Source organism: Amphiura filiformis, chromosome 10 (genome assembly GCF_039555335.1).
Source record: "Amphiura filiformis chromosome 10, Afil_fr2py, whole genome shotgun sequence".
Taxonomy (NCBI): domain Eukaryota; kingdom Metazoa; phylum Echinodermata; class Ophiuroidea; order Amphilepidida; family Amphiuridae; genus Amphiura; species Amphiura filiformis.
Genome location: NC_092637.1, coordinates 11,264,354 through 11,276,542, shown reverse-complemented (window position 1 = coordinate 11,276,542; position 12,189 = coordinate 11,264,354).

Sequence of the window (12,189 nt, the reverse complement as noted above, 5' to 3'; positions counted from 1 at the left end):
ATTATTTTCTATCTCGTCTCACCTTGATTTCCTATTTCTTCTCTTCTTTCTCCTTTAGGTGACTCACCCGGAATTCTTCTTTCATAATCAATAGACCTCTCTTGCTCTTGTGCAATTCGAACTTTTGATACATCTGTGTCTTCAGGAGATGCAGGATGAGTTAATCCTACAAGACAAAATAAATAATGAGTTCACAATATAATATTGCGTAAGTTAGCTCACACGTAATTTTAGGGTCAATTCATCATCTTTTTTCTATACATGTGCATGATTTATTCTTTCCGTTTTCATGACTATTGTTGTATTCTTTTGTCTTCTACTTTAATTCTCATCGTGCCCTTCTTCCGCAACACTTGTCCTCATCCTTTAGGTCAACTTCATTTGTTCTTTTTGTGCTTCTTCCTTTATCCTTTGTTCGAACGACATCTACCCAGTGCATAGGAAGTTATGGAAAATAGTCCGCCCTGGACGGTTATCAGTACGCTTAATTTGTAAAAGGAATTCTGCAAAACATATATCCTGATATTTACTTTTTTCTTTTTAACGTTTTTCTTATCTTTTTTACCGCTTCTACACTTGTGGTCTTCGATCAACTGGAGCATTTATGGAAAATAATATACCCTGGACGGTTAGCAGTATGCTTAATTTGTAAAAGGAATTCTGCAAAAAATACATCCTGATATTTACTTTTTTTCTTTTTAACGTTTTTCTTATCTTTTTTACCGCTTCTACACTTGTGGTCTTCGATCAACTGAAGCATTTAGTTTCTTCATTTCAAAGAACAGAGCAGTCGGCCCTTCCTTCAAAGTTAAAGCCAGTGTAAAATATATCATATAGGCCTAATAATTTTGCACTACATAGGGTCCTCTCAATCCAAGTCATATTTGCATTGATAGTCCTCATATTCGTCCTTTTATATGGTCACTTTCCTTTATTCCTTGTTCTTTTCATTCTGTCCATTTGGCCTACCTTCTATTCTTGTTTCATAATGCACTTCTGGAGGTAGATCACACGAGAGATCTCCTTCTTCGGTGGATGGAAAAGTTGACTCTGCAAAACGAAAAAGAGTTCAACAATAACTGGTACTTTGTTCTCATTCACGTCTTATCTCATTGACTTCTTCACATCCTCTTATTACTAACATTCTCTGCACTTTGTTCGTTTTTCATTACCTTCTTCTTCTTTTCTTCTTCTTCTTCTTCTTCTTCTTCTTCTTCTTCTTCTTCTTCTTCTTCTTCTTCTTCTTCTTCTTCTTCTTCTTCTTCGTCGTCTTCTTCTTCTTCTTCTTCTTCTTCTTTTTTTCTTCTTCTTCTTCTTCTTCTTCTTCTTCTTCTTCTTCTTCTTCTTCTTCTTCTTCTTCTTCCCCTTCTTCTTCTTCTTCTTCTTCTTCTCTTCTTCTCTTCTTCTTTAATTTCTCCTTTAGGTGACTCACCCGGAATTCTTCTTTCATAATCAATAGACCTCTCTTGCTGTTGTGCAATTCGAACTTTTGATACATCTGTGTCTTCAGTAGATGCAGGAGTTAATCCTACAAGACAAAATGAATAATGAGTTAACAATATAAATGCGTATGCTCACACGTAATTTTAAGGCCAATTCATCATCTATTTTCTATACATGTACATGATTTATTCTTTCCGTTTTCATGATTATTGTTGTATTCTTTTGTCTTCTACTTTAATTCTCATCGTGCCCTTCTTCCTCAACACTTTGTCCTCCTCCTCTAGGTCAACTTCATTTGTTCTTTTTGTGCTTCTTCCTTTATCCTTTGTTCTACTTCACGTCATATCACATTGATTCATTCACATCGTCTTATTACTATTATCTGTTGCAAGGTTCCTTTTATGTGTTAACCATCGCGTATACGCGTGCGACGTCTAGCCGTCCATAGGAAGTTGTGGAAAATAGTCCGCGCTGGACGGTTAGCAGTACAATTAATTTGAAAAAGGAATTTTGATATATACCGTATTCTTATATATACTTTTTTCTTTTCAACATCTTCTTATCTTTTTAGTTTTGTCTTTTAAAAGAACACACGGTGAATTCTTGTTTCAAAATCAGCAGACCGCTTCTATACTTGTGGTCTTCGATCAACCTTCATTTCCTTCATTTCAAAGGACAGAGCAGCTGGCCCTCCAAAGCAAAAGCCAGTATAAAATGTATCACATAGGCCTTATAAATTTGCACTACGTAGGGTTTTCTCAATCCATAATCCAAGTCACATTTGACTTGATCCCTTTATTCCTCGTGTTCCTCCTTTTCCTTCGTCCTTTTCCCTTATTCCTTGTTCTTTTTGTTCTGTCCATTTGGCCTACCTTGTATTCTTGTTTCACAATCACTGGACCTGTCATGCACTTGTGAAGGTCGATCACACGAGCCATCTGCTTCTTCATCTTCAGGAGATGGAGAAGAAAAAAAAAGCAGTTCAACCATAACTGGAAAAATTGCACACACTTTTGCTTATCTTCTTCATATATTTCTTCACATCTGACTTGCATTCTCTTCGACTTGTATTTTCTTTTTCTTCTCTTATTCGTCTTCTCCTCCTTATGTCCTTGTTTCGTCTTCTGTTCCTTCTCCTGTTTGCACCTTTTTCTTCTTGCCCGTTCTTTTCTACCTCCTGATACTAATACCCAATATTCGTCTCATTCTTTTTCTCCTCATTCTGTTCTCTCTATCCTACTATAGATTAGTTGCTTTCTTTCTTTACTCTCCCTTCTTCTTTGCTAGCTCACCCTCAATGGACAGTTCTTGCTCTTGCGGAATTCTGTCACTTGAGCAATAGGTGTCTTCAGTAGACGACACAGTCGACCCTGCAAGACAACATTAAGTAAAGCAACAAGTCAGCCCACCACAATTTAAAATTCAAATCTGACATGCATTAATCTCATTTTTGCATTTACTTTTCATCAATTTTCTTTACTTTTTGCTTCCTTGACAGGAAGGGGATTTTTGATGTTTCGGGGAAGATCATTCCATGCCTTAGCCCCCCTGAACAGGAAAGTTCTATTGCCAGAGCGCATCTTATTAATAACCAAATTCCCAGAGGTTGATGATCTATGTAACAGATTACATGCAAATCTGTGTAATTACTATAAGCATCAATACACTTGGTGAACATATTGCACAGGTTGGGGGTACCACCCCAAGACATTTAAAAACATTTACATTGAGACAGAAAAAGTTTCCCAGTTTAGGGAATCAAAAACAAAATGAGTTGGAGTGCGCATTAGGACGCCAATGGTTGCGCTACCAAGACGTTTTTCAAGACGATCCAGCCTGTTCAGGGGAGATAGACCTGCATTTGACCAAAGTAGATAACAATAATCAACTTTAGGTAAAACAACGGATGTATACAACGGCTTCAGGGTGTCAACAGCTAGAAACTTTTTGATACGATAAAAAGACCAATATATTTATAAAGTGACATGCACATTTTATAAATTTGGTTTTCCTAACTTAACCGCTGGTCAAAAATAATGCCAAGATACGTAAAATGTGGGACACGCTCAAGGGGCTGATCATTGATATTAACAGTCAGACGACCAGCGGATGCATGTTTACGTGCAGATCCAAACAGCGTAGTTAAGGTTTTAGTAACATTCAATGTACGTCTATGTTGCTGAAGCCATTTAGCAACACTTTGTACATCAAAATTGAGAACACTGTTTATTTCATCTGGCAAAGAAAATGACAACCGTAGGGAGATTGTTGATATATATTGTAAATAAAAGAGGCCCCAGGATTTATCCCTGTTGTACCCCAAACGTCACAGGTGCGAGTACAGAAAGTAAATTTCCCACTTTGGTAGCCAGTTTTCTGTTACTCAAGTATGAGGAGAACCAGCGTAGTTCCAGTCCACAAACACCAACACTCTGAAGTCTCGAGAGCAAGATAGGGTGATTAACCGTGTCAAAGGCCCTTTTCATGTCTAACAATGGCCCCCACATAAGTATTACGATCAATGTGATTTAAAATGTAATCTGTTACATCAACAAGAGTGGTGAGCGTTGAGTGCTTGGGTCTGAAACCACCCTGTTCAGGACATAAAATGTTATTTTATGACAAAAAAAGATCTTCATGATCACCGGAATAACAGAGATGGGCCTATAGTTGCTGGAGACATACGGGGCCCATCTTTATAGATAGGACTTACTTTAGTTTGTTTCCAAACTGCAGGAACAACACTTGTCTGAAGGCTGAGGTTAAAATATGAGCAACAGATGTAACAAGTGTACTAGCACCAACTTTCAGAAAATTCATCTGACTATCTTCTCCTTTTTCTTCTTCATCTCCCATCTGTTTTTGTTATTGTTTACTTTTTTCTTTTTGATATAACTTTCTTCTTCTTATCCTTCATTATCAATTTGTTTTTAACTATTTTGTTTTCTTATTTTGTATTTTCTTCCTCTTTAGCTGACTCACGCTGTATTCTTCTTTCATATTCGATAGACCTCTCTTGCTGTTGTGCAATTCGAACTTTTGATTCATTTGTATCTTCAGTAGATGCAGGAGTTAACCCTACAAGACAAAATTAACGAGTTGAAAATATAATTGCGTAAATTAGCTCACGCGCAATTTTAAGGCCAAGTCAGGATTGCTAAAATCTAATTTTTTTCTCTACCTGTGCAATATTAATTCTTTCCGTTTTCATGATTATTGTTGTATTGTTTTGTCTTCGTAACGCTTGTCCTCCTTCTCCTCCTCCGTTTCAACTAAAGTTGTTCTTTTTGTGCTTCTTCCTTTATCAGTTGTTCTTCTTCTTATTGACTTATTCACAGCCTCTTATTGCTATCCTTCTGTATAGTTTTGTTTCTTCTCAATGTATTTCTCTTTTAGTTTTGTCTTTGACAAAAATACACTGCGAATTCTTGTTTCATAATCAGTAAACTACATAAAAAAGGGTAGAAAATGAAATTAAGGCAGTGTAGCCATTGTCACATATAGGGTACTATTATGCAATACCATGTCCTATATTTGGCCTCCTCCTGGACGGATGTTTACGTACCGTGTATTGGTCTCTCATAATCATAATCAGTGGACATAGACCCTCGCTGGTCATTGTGGTAATGTGGTCCTCCATCCCCTGACTCATCGTGGTTTTCTTCTATATTTGCATGTGTTGTATGTACTGGCCCTTCACGAAAAAAAAGAAGACTTTTATCATTAAAGTCATTTATATCAGTTATTTTCTGCATTCTTTTTTTACCTGCTTCTCAAAGCTTGGATCTCTTAATGGATAATCAGATTTGCTCTGTGTCCTTCAGTCCTCTCTTTCATTGTTTTCCTTGTTCACTTTTCTTTCGACCCTTCAAGACCCTTCAAACTGTAAACAATAATTGCACAAGTTGGCTTACATGCAATTGCAAGGTCACATCGGAATTGGTTAAAATTCTGTTTTTATGTAAAGCTTTATTTTTAATGTTTTGTATTAGTTTATTTCTTCCTTTATTCTACACCCACTTCTCATTTTGTTCCTTATCCTTTCATTCTACCTCTTTTCCTTTTATCTTTGTTCTGTTTTATTTATACTTTTTTCTTTACAGTTCATATTTTATTCGTCTTTCATAATCAGTTGAATTTTCACTTTCTGTTTCATTTCAGTAGATGGAGTACTTGATCCTTCAAGACACCCAATGAGATTGATATAAACCAAGTTAGAATAATATTGGTCTCTTTTCTCATTTATTCTACCTCTTCAAAGGCTGTTTCATCAATTTGTCCTCCTTCATAAAACGCATGTATTATTCTGATTAACTAACCGAATTACAATTAGCTAGAGATATGTTCACATTTCCATCAGAATTACAACGGCCAAACAAATTGAGATTACATAAGTATTTTGTAAAGTACGGGGCAATGACAATTTAGACCTTGACTTCCTGTGGCAACTAAACTGACCACATGAGAGTACTCTAATGCAATACCATGTCCTATATTTGGCCTCCTCCTGGACTGATGTTTACGTACCCTGTATTGGTCTCTCATAATCATAATCAGTGGACATAGACCCTCGCTGGTCATTGTGGTAATGTGGTCCTCCATCCCCTGACTCATCATGGTTTAATTCTATTTGCGCACTTGGATAAACTGGCCCTTCAAGAAAAAAAACCCAACAACTTAAATCATTAAAGTCACTATCAGTGATTTTCTGCCTTCATATTTTTACTTATTTGCTTCACAAGACTTGGATCTCTTACCCCATCCCCAATGTCACATCATGGTTTTCTTCTATTTGCGTACTTGTTGTATGAACTGGACCTTCATGAAAAAAAACCTTTAATCATTAAAGTCACTATCAGTGATTTTCTGCATTCATTTTTACCTATCCGCTTCACTTAATCCGAGTCATATGTGTATTGTTTCTTTTAGTCCTCTCTTTCGTCCTTTTTCTTCTTAACTTTCCCGTCTTCTTTTCATTCTTCGCATTTGGCCTACCTTGTATTCTTGTTTCATAATCACTGGACCTGTCTTGCTCTTGATCACTTGAGCCATCTGCTTCTTCAGTAGATGGAGTAGTTGGCTCTGCAAATCAAAAAGAACAATGTGGGATAATTTCTCAAATTTGCTCCCACTTTGATTTTATCCCCTTTTATTCATCACAGCTGACTTTTATTCTCCTTCATAATCATTAAACATTTCGTGCTGTTTTGGAAGTCGAACCTTCAAGTCAACGAAATAATTGCACAACACGCATGCAATCCTAAACAGTTATGGAAACATCTAAAAGATCTTGGCTACCAATCTAAGTCAAAAGAGTCAACAAATATTGTTTTAGACGTGGAAGGTATAAAGTGCCATGACAAAAAAAAGATGTTGCTGATCATTTTAACATTTTTTTTTTACTCAGATTGCCTCCAATCTTGTCAGTAAACTCCCAAAGCAAGAGTCTTTTTCTTATGATGTTGAATCAGAGAAGTTTAAAAACCAATATAAGGACATTGTTACCGATTCTTTTGAACTTCAAGAGGTCAGTGAAAAATTTGTTCTCAATGAGATTCAAAGTCTGGATATAAATAAAAGTACCGGTCTCGACGGTATCCCTGCTCGGTTTATAAAAGATGCAGCAGAGGTAATTGAAGGTCCCATCACTTATATTGTTAACTTTTCCTTGAGATCTGGCATTGTTCCAAATGATATGAAACTTGCAAAAGTTATTCCAATTTACAAAAAGAAAAGCAGACTTGATGCCGGAAATTACAGGCCAGTGAGTATTCTTTCTGTTGTTTCAAAGATTTTAGAGAAAGGAGTTTTTACTCAATTGAACAATTACTTGGTTGAAAACAAGCTTCTTTATCAATTTCAGTCTGGTTTTAGGGGATCATACTCAACTGACACCTGCCTCATTCATTTGCAAGATCACATTAGGAAGCAAACAGCCTCCGGTTACTACACTGGGATGATCTTACTGGACCACCAAAAGTCTGTGGAATAAGTTGTCGGCTATGGGTGTAAAATCAACACCTTGATTTCATTCTTATCTTTCTGATAGAAAGCAGATTGTTAACATCAATAGGGTTGAGTCTGATCCCCTTACCATAACATGCCGGGTACCTCAGGGCAGTATCTTAGGGCCTCTTTTATTTCTTTGTTATGTGAATGATATGCCAAACTCTGCTGATTGTTTACTATTACAATATACTGATGAAAGTGCCCTGATGTACTCTGATAAAGACCCAGAAAAAATTGCCAAGAATCTTAGCACTACTCTGCAAAGTTGTAATAAATGGTTAATTGAAAACAAATTGTCGCTTCATATGGGCAAAACTGAACTAATTCTCTTTGGATCTAAGCGTAAATTTAACAAATATCCTGATTGTTCCATCACATGTGACGGTCAAATTATCAACGCAAAACAGTCTGTATAGTTTATCTTGGGCTCGAACTAAATCAATATCTTGATGGTGAACAAATTGTTTTTAATATAATTAAGAAAGTAAACTCTCGCCTAAAATTCCTTTATAGGCAAGCTAATTTTTTTAATCATAGCATCAAAAAACGATCTGCTCAGCTCTTGTTCTTTGCCTTTTTGACTATTCAATCTCTTCATGGTATGCAGGCATCTCCAAATATCACGCGCAAAGACTTCAATGTGCTCAAAACAAAATCATTCGTTTCATCCTGAATAAGGATTTTCGGTATCACATCAGTCACTCTGACTTTCAAAATCTTGGCATTTTAAATATAAATAACAGAGCTGAGCAGCTCCGTTTAAATCATGTTTTTAATATTTTTTACAATACTTGTCCTGACTACATGAATGAGAATTTTACTAGACTATCAAGTGTGCGTCATTACATCACAAGGGGAAGGGACTTTAATTTTCAAGTTCCACGGATCAAGTCTTTTAGTTCTGGTTCTTTTTATTTTAATGCTATCAAAAACTGGAATAGCTTGCCGGAAGATATTAAATCTGTTTCACTGAAATACAAGTTTAAAAAAGATGTGAAAGCTCACCTTTTAAATCAAATGAAAGTCTAGTTTGTTGTTTTTTGCTCCAATGCTTTGTTATTGATGTTTGGTGTTTTTTACCAGTCTTAACTTTTATTATCTTTTTTTCTGTAATATATATAAGGACCCCTTTGGAAATAAGTTTTTAAGCTTAAAGGGTTATCCTTGGCATGGTGTTATGGATTCTGTATGTGAAATAATTTGTATGTTTATAATATGTATTCTACCTGTAAGTGCAATATAATGTTTGTAATGTCTTTCCATATTAACATGCTGAATAAAATAAAATCAAATCAAATCAAGGCCAAATTGGAATTGTATTAATCTCTATTTTTAACAATATGAGCTTTACCGATATTAAAAATTCCTTCCTTTTTAATGTTGTCTATTTGTTTACTTCTTTTTCTATCCTATTTATTTCTGCCTCTTCTTTCTTACTTCTTCTTTTCTTTCTTTCTTTGTCTCTTTATTCTGCTTTACTTTTTTTTCTTTACAGTTGATATTTTATTCTTCTTCCATAATCAGTTAAACTTTCACGTTCTCTTTCATTTCAGTAGATGGGGAACATGATCCTTCAATCAAGACTCATTTTTTAATTTAATGGAATAATATGGATCTTTTATTTCATCTATTCTACTTCTTCTGCGGCTGTTTCATCATTCTGTCCTCCTTCTAAGACACGTATTACCTACAATTAGACAGAGCTATGATCTCATTGCATTACAAATGCAACGGCTAAACAAATTGGATCCACATAAGTTTGAAGTAACTAGATTTGGTTCTTTTCTTGGATTTAGAATATTGACCGCGTTCATTTGAAATTAAACCAACCATAATGTTAGCTCTCACAGTAAAGTAGGCCTATCATGGGTTAGTAGCAATGTACTGAGCTTGATTAACTTCGTAGATATCTTGTGCCAGCCAAAATAGTCAAAATAATGGAAGCGAATGAGATTAATCCAGTGCAGCCATTGTCATAATTTGCATGTTAGTCGCTCGGAAGGCGAGACCCCGAGCTTCCGAGCGACTAACATGCTCACCATGCCTCAACAAGACACCGATTATCTATGGTAATAGTCTGTTTTGAACCGTTTATCTTACATATACGGCGAGCCAAAATAAACAAATTTGTAGTAATGGTGTATTCATTTTCCAAAAGACAAAATGGAAAAAAACTGATATATTATTTCGTAAAAGTTGTGGGTTTTTCCCAAAATAAAAACACCCCGAGATAGAGTAATATTCTTCCCATGTGTCCTGCGTGCGAGTCTACGAGTCTATTTAATGACAAATGCAAGTGATTTAATCAAATCAATACAGAATTGATCTCAATTGATATCTCAGTATTTGAAGTGGTTTGGTAGGTTATTCACTTGCATAGTTAATACGCTGGAGCAACGCTCTGCAGGGTCTATTGTTCTATTGTTTCCGATTAGAGCGCTGACATATTGGAAAATGTTGCCAATCAATATTCATGAGATTGTACATTCAACGTCCAGTTTTCGAAATTGGGTGACTTGTGTTTGGCAGGTGTGAAATGCATCTGACTGGGCGTTTTAATTACGTAACGAATAAAGGCATTGACATCATCGAATGGCTGCCCAGTGCTGTTATGTGTTTAGTTATTATATAGGCCTATAATAATTATTATTAAATGTATTCATCATTCCTTTCTTTTCTCTTCTCTGTACATATCGTTCCTAGGCCTACACTTTATCACTCCCTCGCTCTCCTTGTCCCCTCTCACCCTCCCTCTCTCATTCCCATCATTGTCCTTATATTTCTATTTATCTACTTGTCTTTATTATATCTTTTCATTTCTCCCTTCCTCCAGCCCTCTCTCATTCTCCATATCCCCTCCCCCTCTTCCTCCCTCCTCCCCTCCCAAGACTTCTCACAGGGGTGAATCTGCCGCTTCCCAACCCCTCCCCTCTTTGGGTACGCCACTATTTCTATACCAATCTCCTTCTTAAAATAAAATAAAATGGAAATTTTTTAAAAACAACCTTTATAGGCCTACACTTATACTTACATGTATACGTATAGCGATTACCATTATAGTGTAATATATGTGGAAATTGCAGCCTTCATACATTCTAATGTGTAATCGATCAGCAAGAGCATTCAATTAAATGAGGCGCCTAAAGCCAGGTGGGTGGTAAAGATGATTGCATCGACAGCTAAAACCTCCTTTAAAGACTTCAGACCCACACAATAGTTAGGTGAAAAAGTTCGATGTGGTGACCACTCTCTGGCTAGTAAGGTTTGACGATTGATTCCATTTATGGACCATTTAGAAAAAAAATAGCCACCATGTCCCTTTAAGTTTTTTTAAGTTTTGAGCCAGAGCACCTATAATCATGCACAAAGACACATTCAAAAATCACATTTACGCTCTACCAAATGGGGGCCATCTTGGATTTCTGGGCAAAAATTATGTTGTAACGTAAAATTAATGTCAGATTCGGATTTCTTGGGGTCGACTTACCAGAAAAAGTGTCTTTGTACACGATTTTAGGTAATCTGGTTCAAAACTTATTTTTTTCAAGATGGCGCCGGCGGCCACCATCTTGGATTTCTGGGTAAATATGAGTTCGTAATGTCAAAGTAAGGTCAAATTTGAAATCCTTGTGGTCGACTTATCCAAAATTGTCTTTGTACACGATTTTAGGTCCTCTTGTTCAAAACTAAATTTTTCAAGATGGTGCCGGCCACCATCTTGGATTTCTGGGTGAAAATGATGCCGTAATGTCAAACTAATGTCAAAATCGGAATCCTTGTACTCGACATATCCGAAAAGTGTCTTGTGCATGATTATAGGTGCTCTGGTTCAAAACTTAAATTTTCAAATTGGTGGCGGCGGCCATTTCGGATTTTGGCCTCTAGCGAAAAATGCCGGGATTTTCGCGAGGGACATGGTGGCTATTTTTTTCCCTAAATGGTCCATAGAAGTCGAATCAATCGTCAAACCTTACTTACTTACGAGAGTGGTCACCACATTGAACTTTTTCACCTAACTACAAGCACACATTGGGATACATGGATACAATGGTACCACTTTACACATGACTGCCCTTACTTGACTGAATTGTGGTCACTTATTGATACTCGCCTGTTGTGTAGAGCGTTAATATGATGCCGGATCAGTGACCAATTTAATGGCGTAACCCCTTTGTTCGAAACAATGGTACCACTTTTATGAATAGCCTGTCGCAACTTCTAAACGGCATCAAAGGAACAAAGCATTATATAATCTATTGCGACTCTATTTCTATTTAAAAGCTCTTTGCGCTGGAGTGTATTCACCAGCGCACTGAATGGTCTATTGTTCTATTGTGTCCGATTTGAGCGCTGAAATATTGGAAAATGTTGCCAATCAATATTCATGAGAGTGTACATTCAACGTCCAATTTTCGAAAGTATAACGCGCCCCCAATACATCTGGGCACAAACCAGGCGAAAACGATCCAGTTTAATGAAATGGCGGACGGGTATTCCCATCAGGCACCAGTGATATGTTTTTTCAAAGAAAGTCTACTAATTTGATATGAAATGACATTTTGCAATAGCAAAGTCAAAATTAGGACTTGCTGTCAATAATATGAAGGAAATACGTGACAGAGGCAAGGTGTGAAACACAAGTAGTATTTGAAGTTAAAATAACCTTTGATACCCGACCTGACCTTCCATAGCTTTCCATCATGGCGCCTTATTCGTCTTTATGTATTTCTATTATGC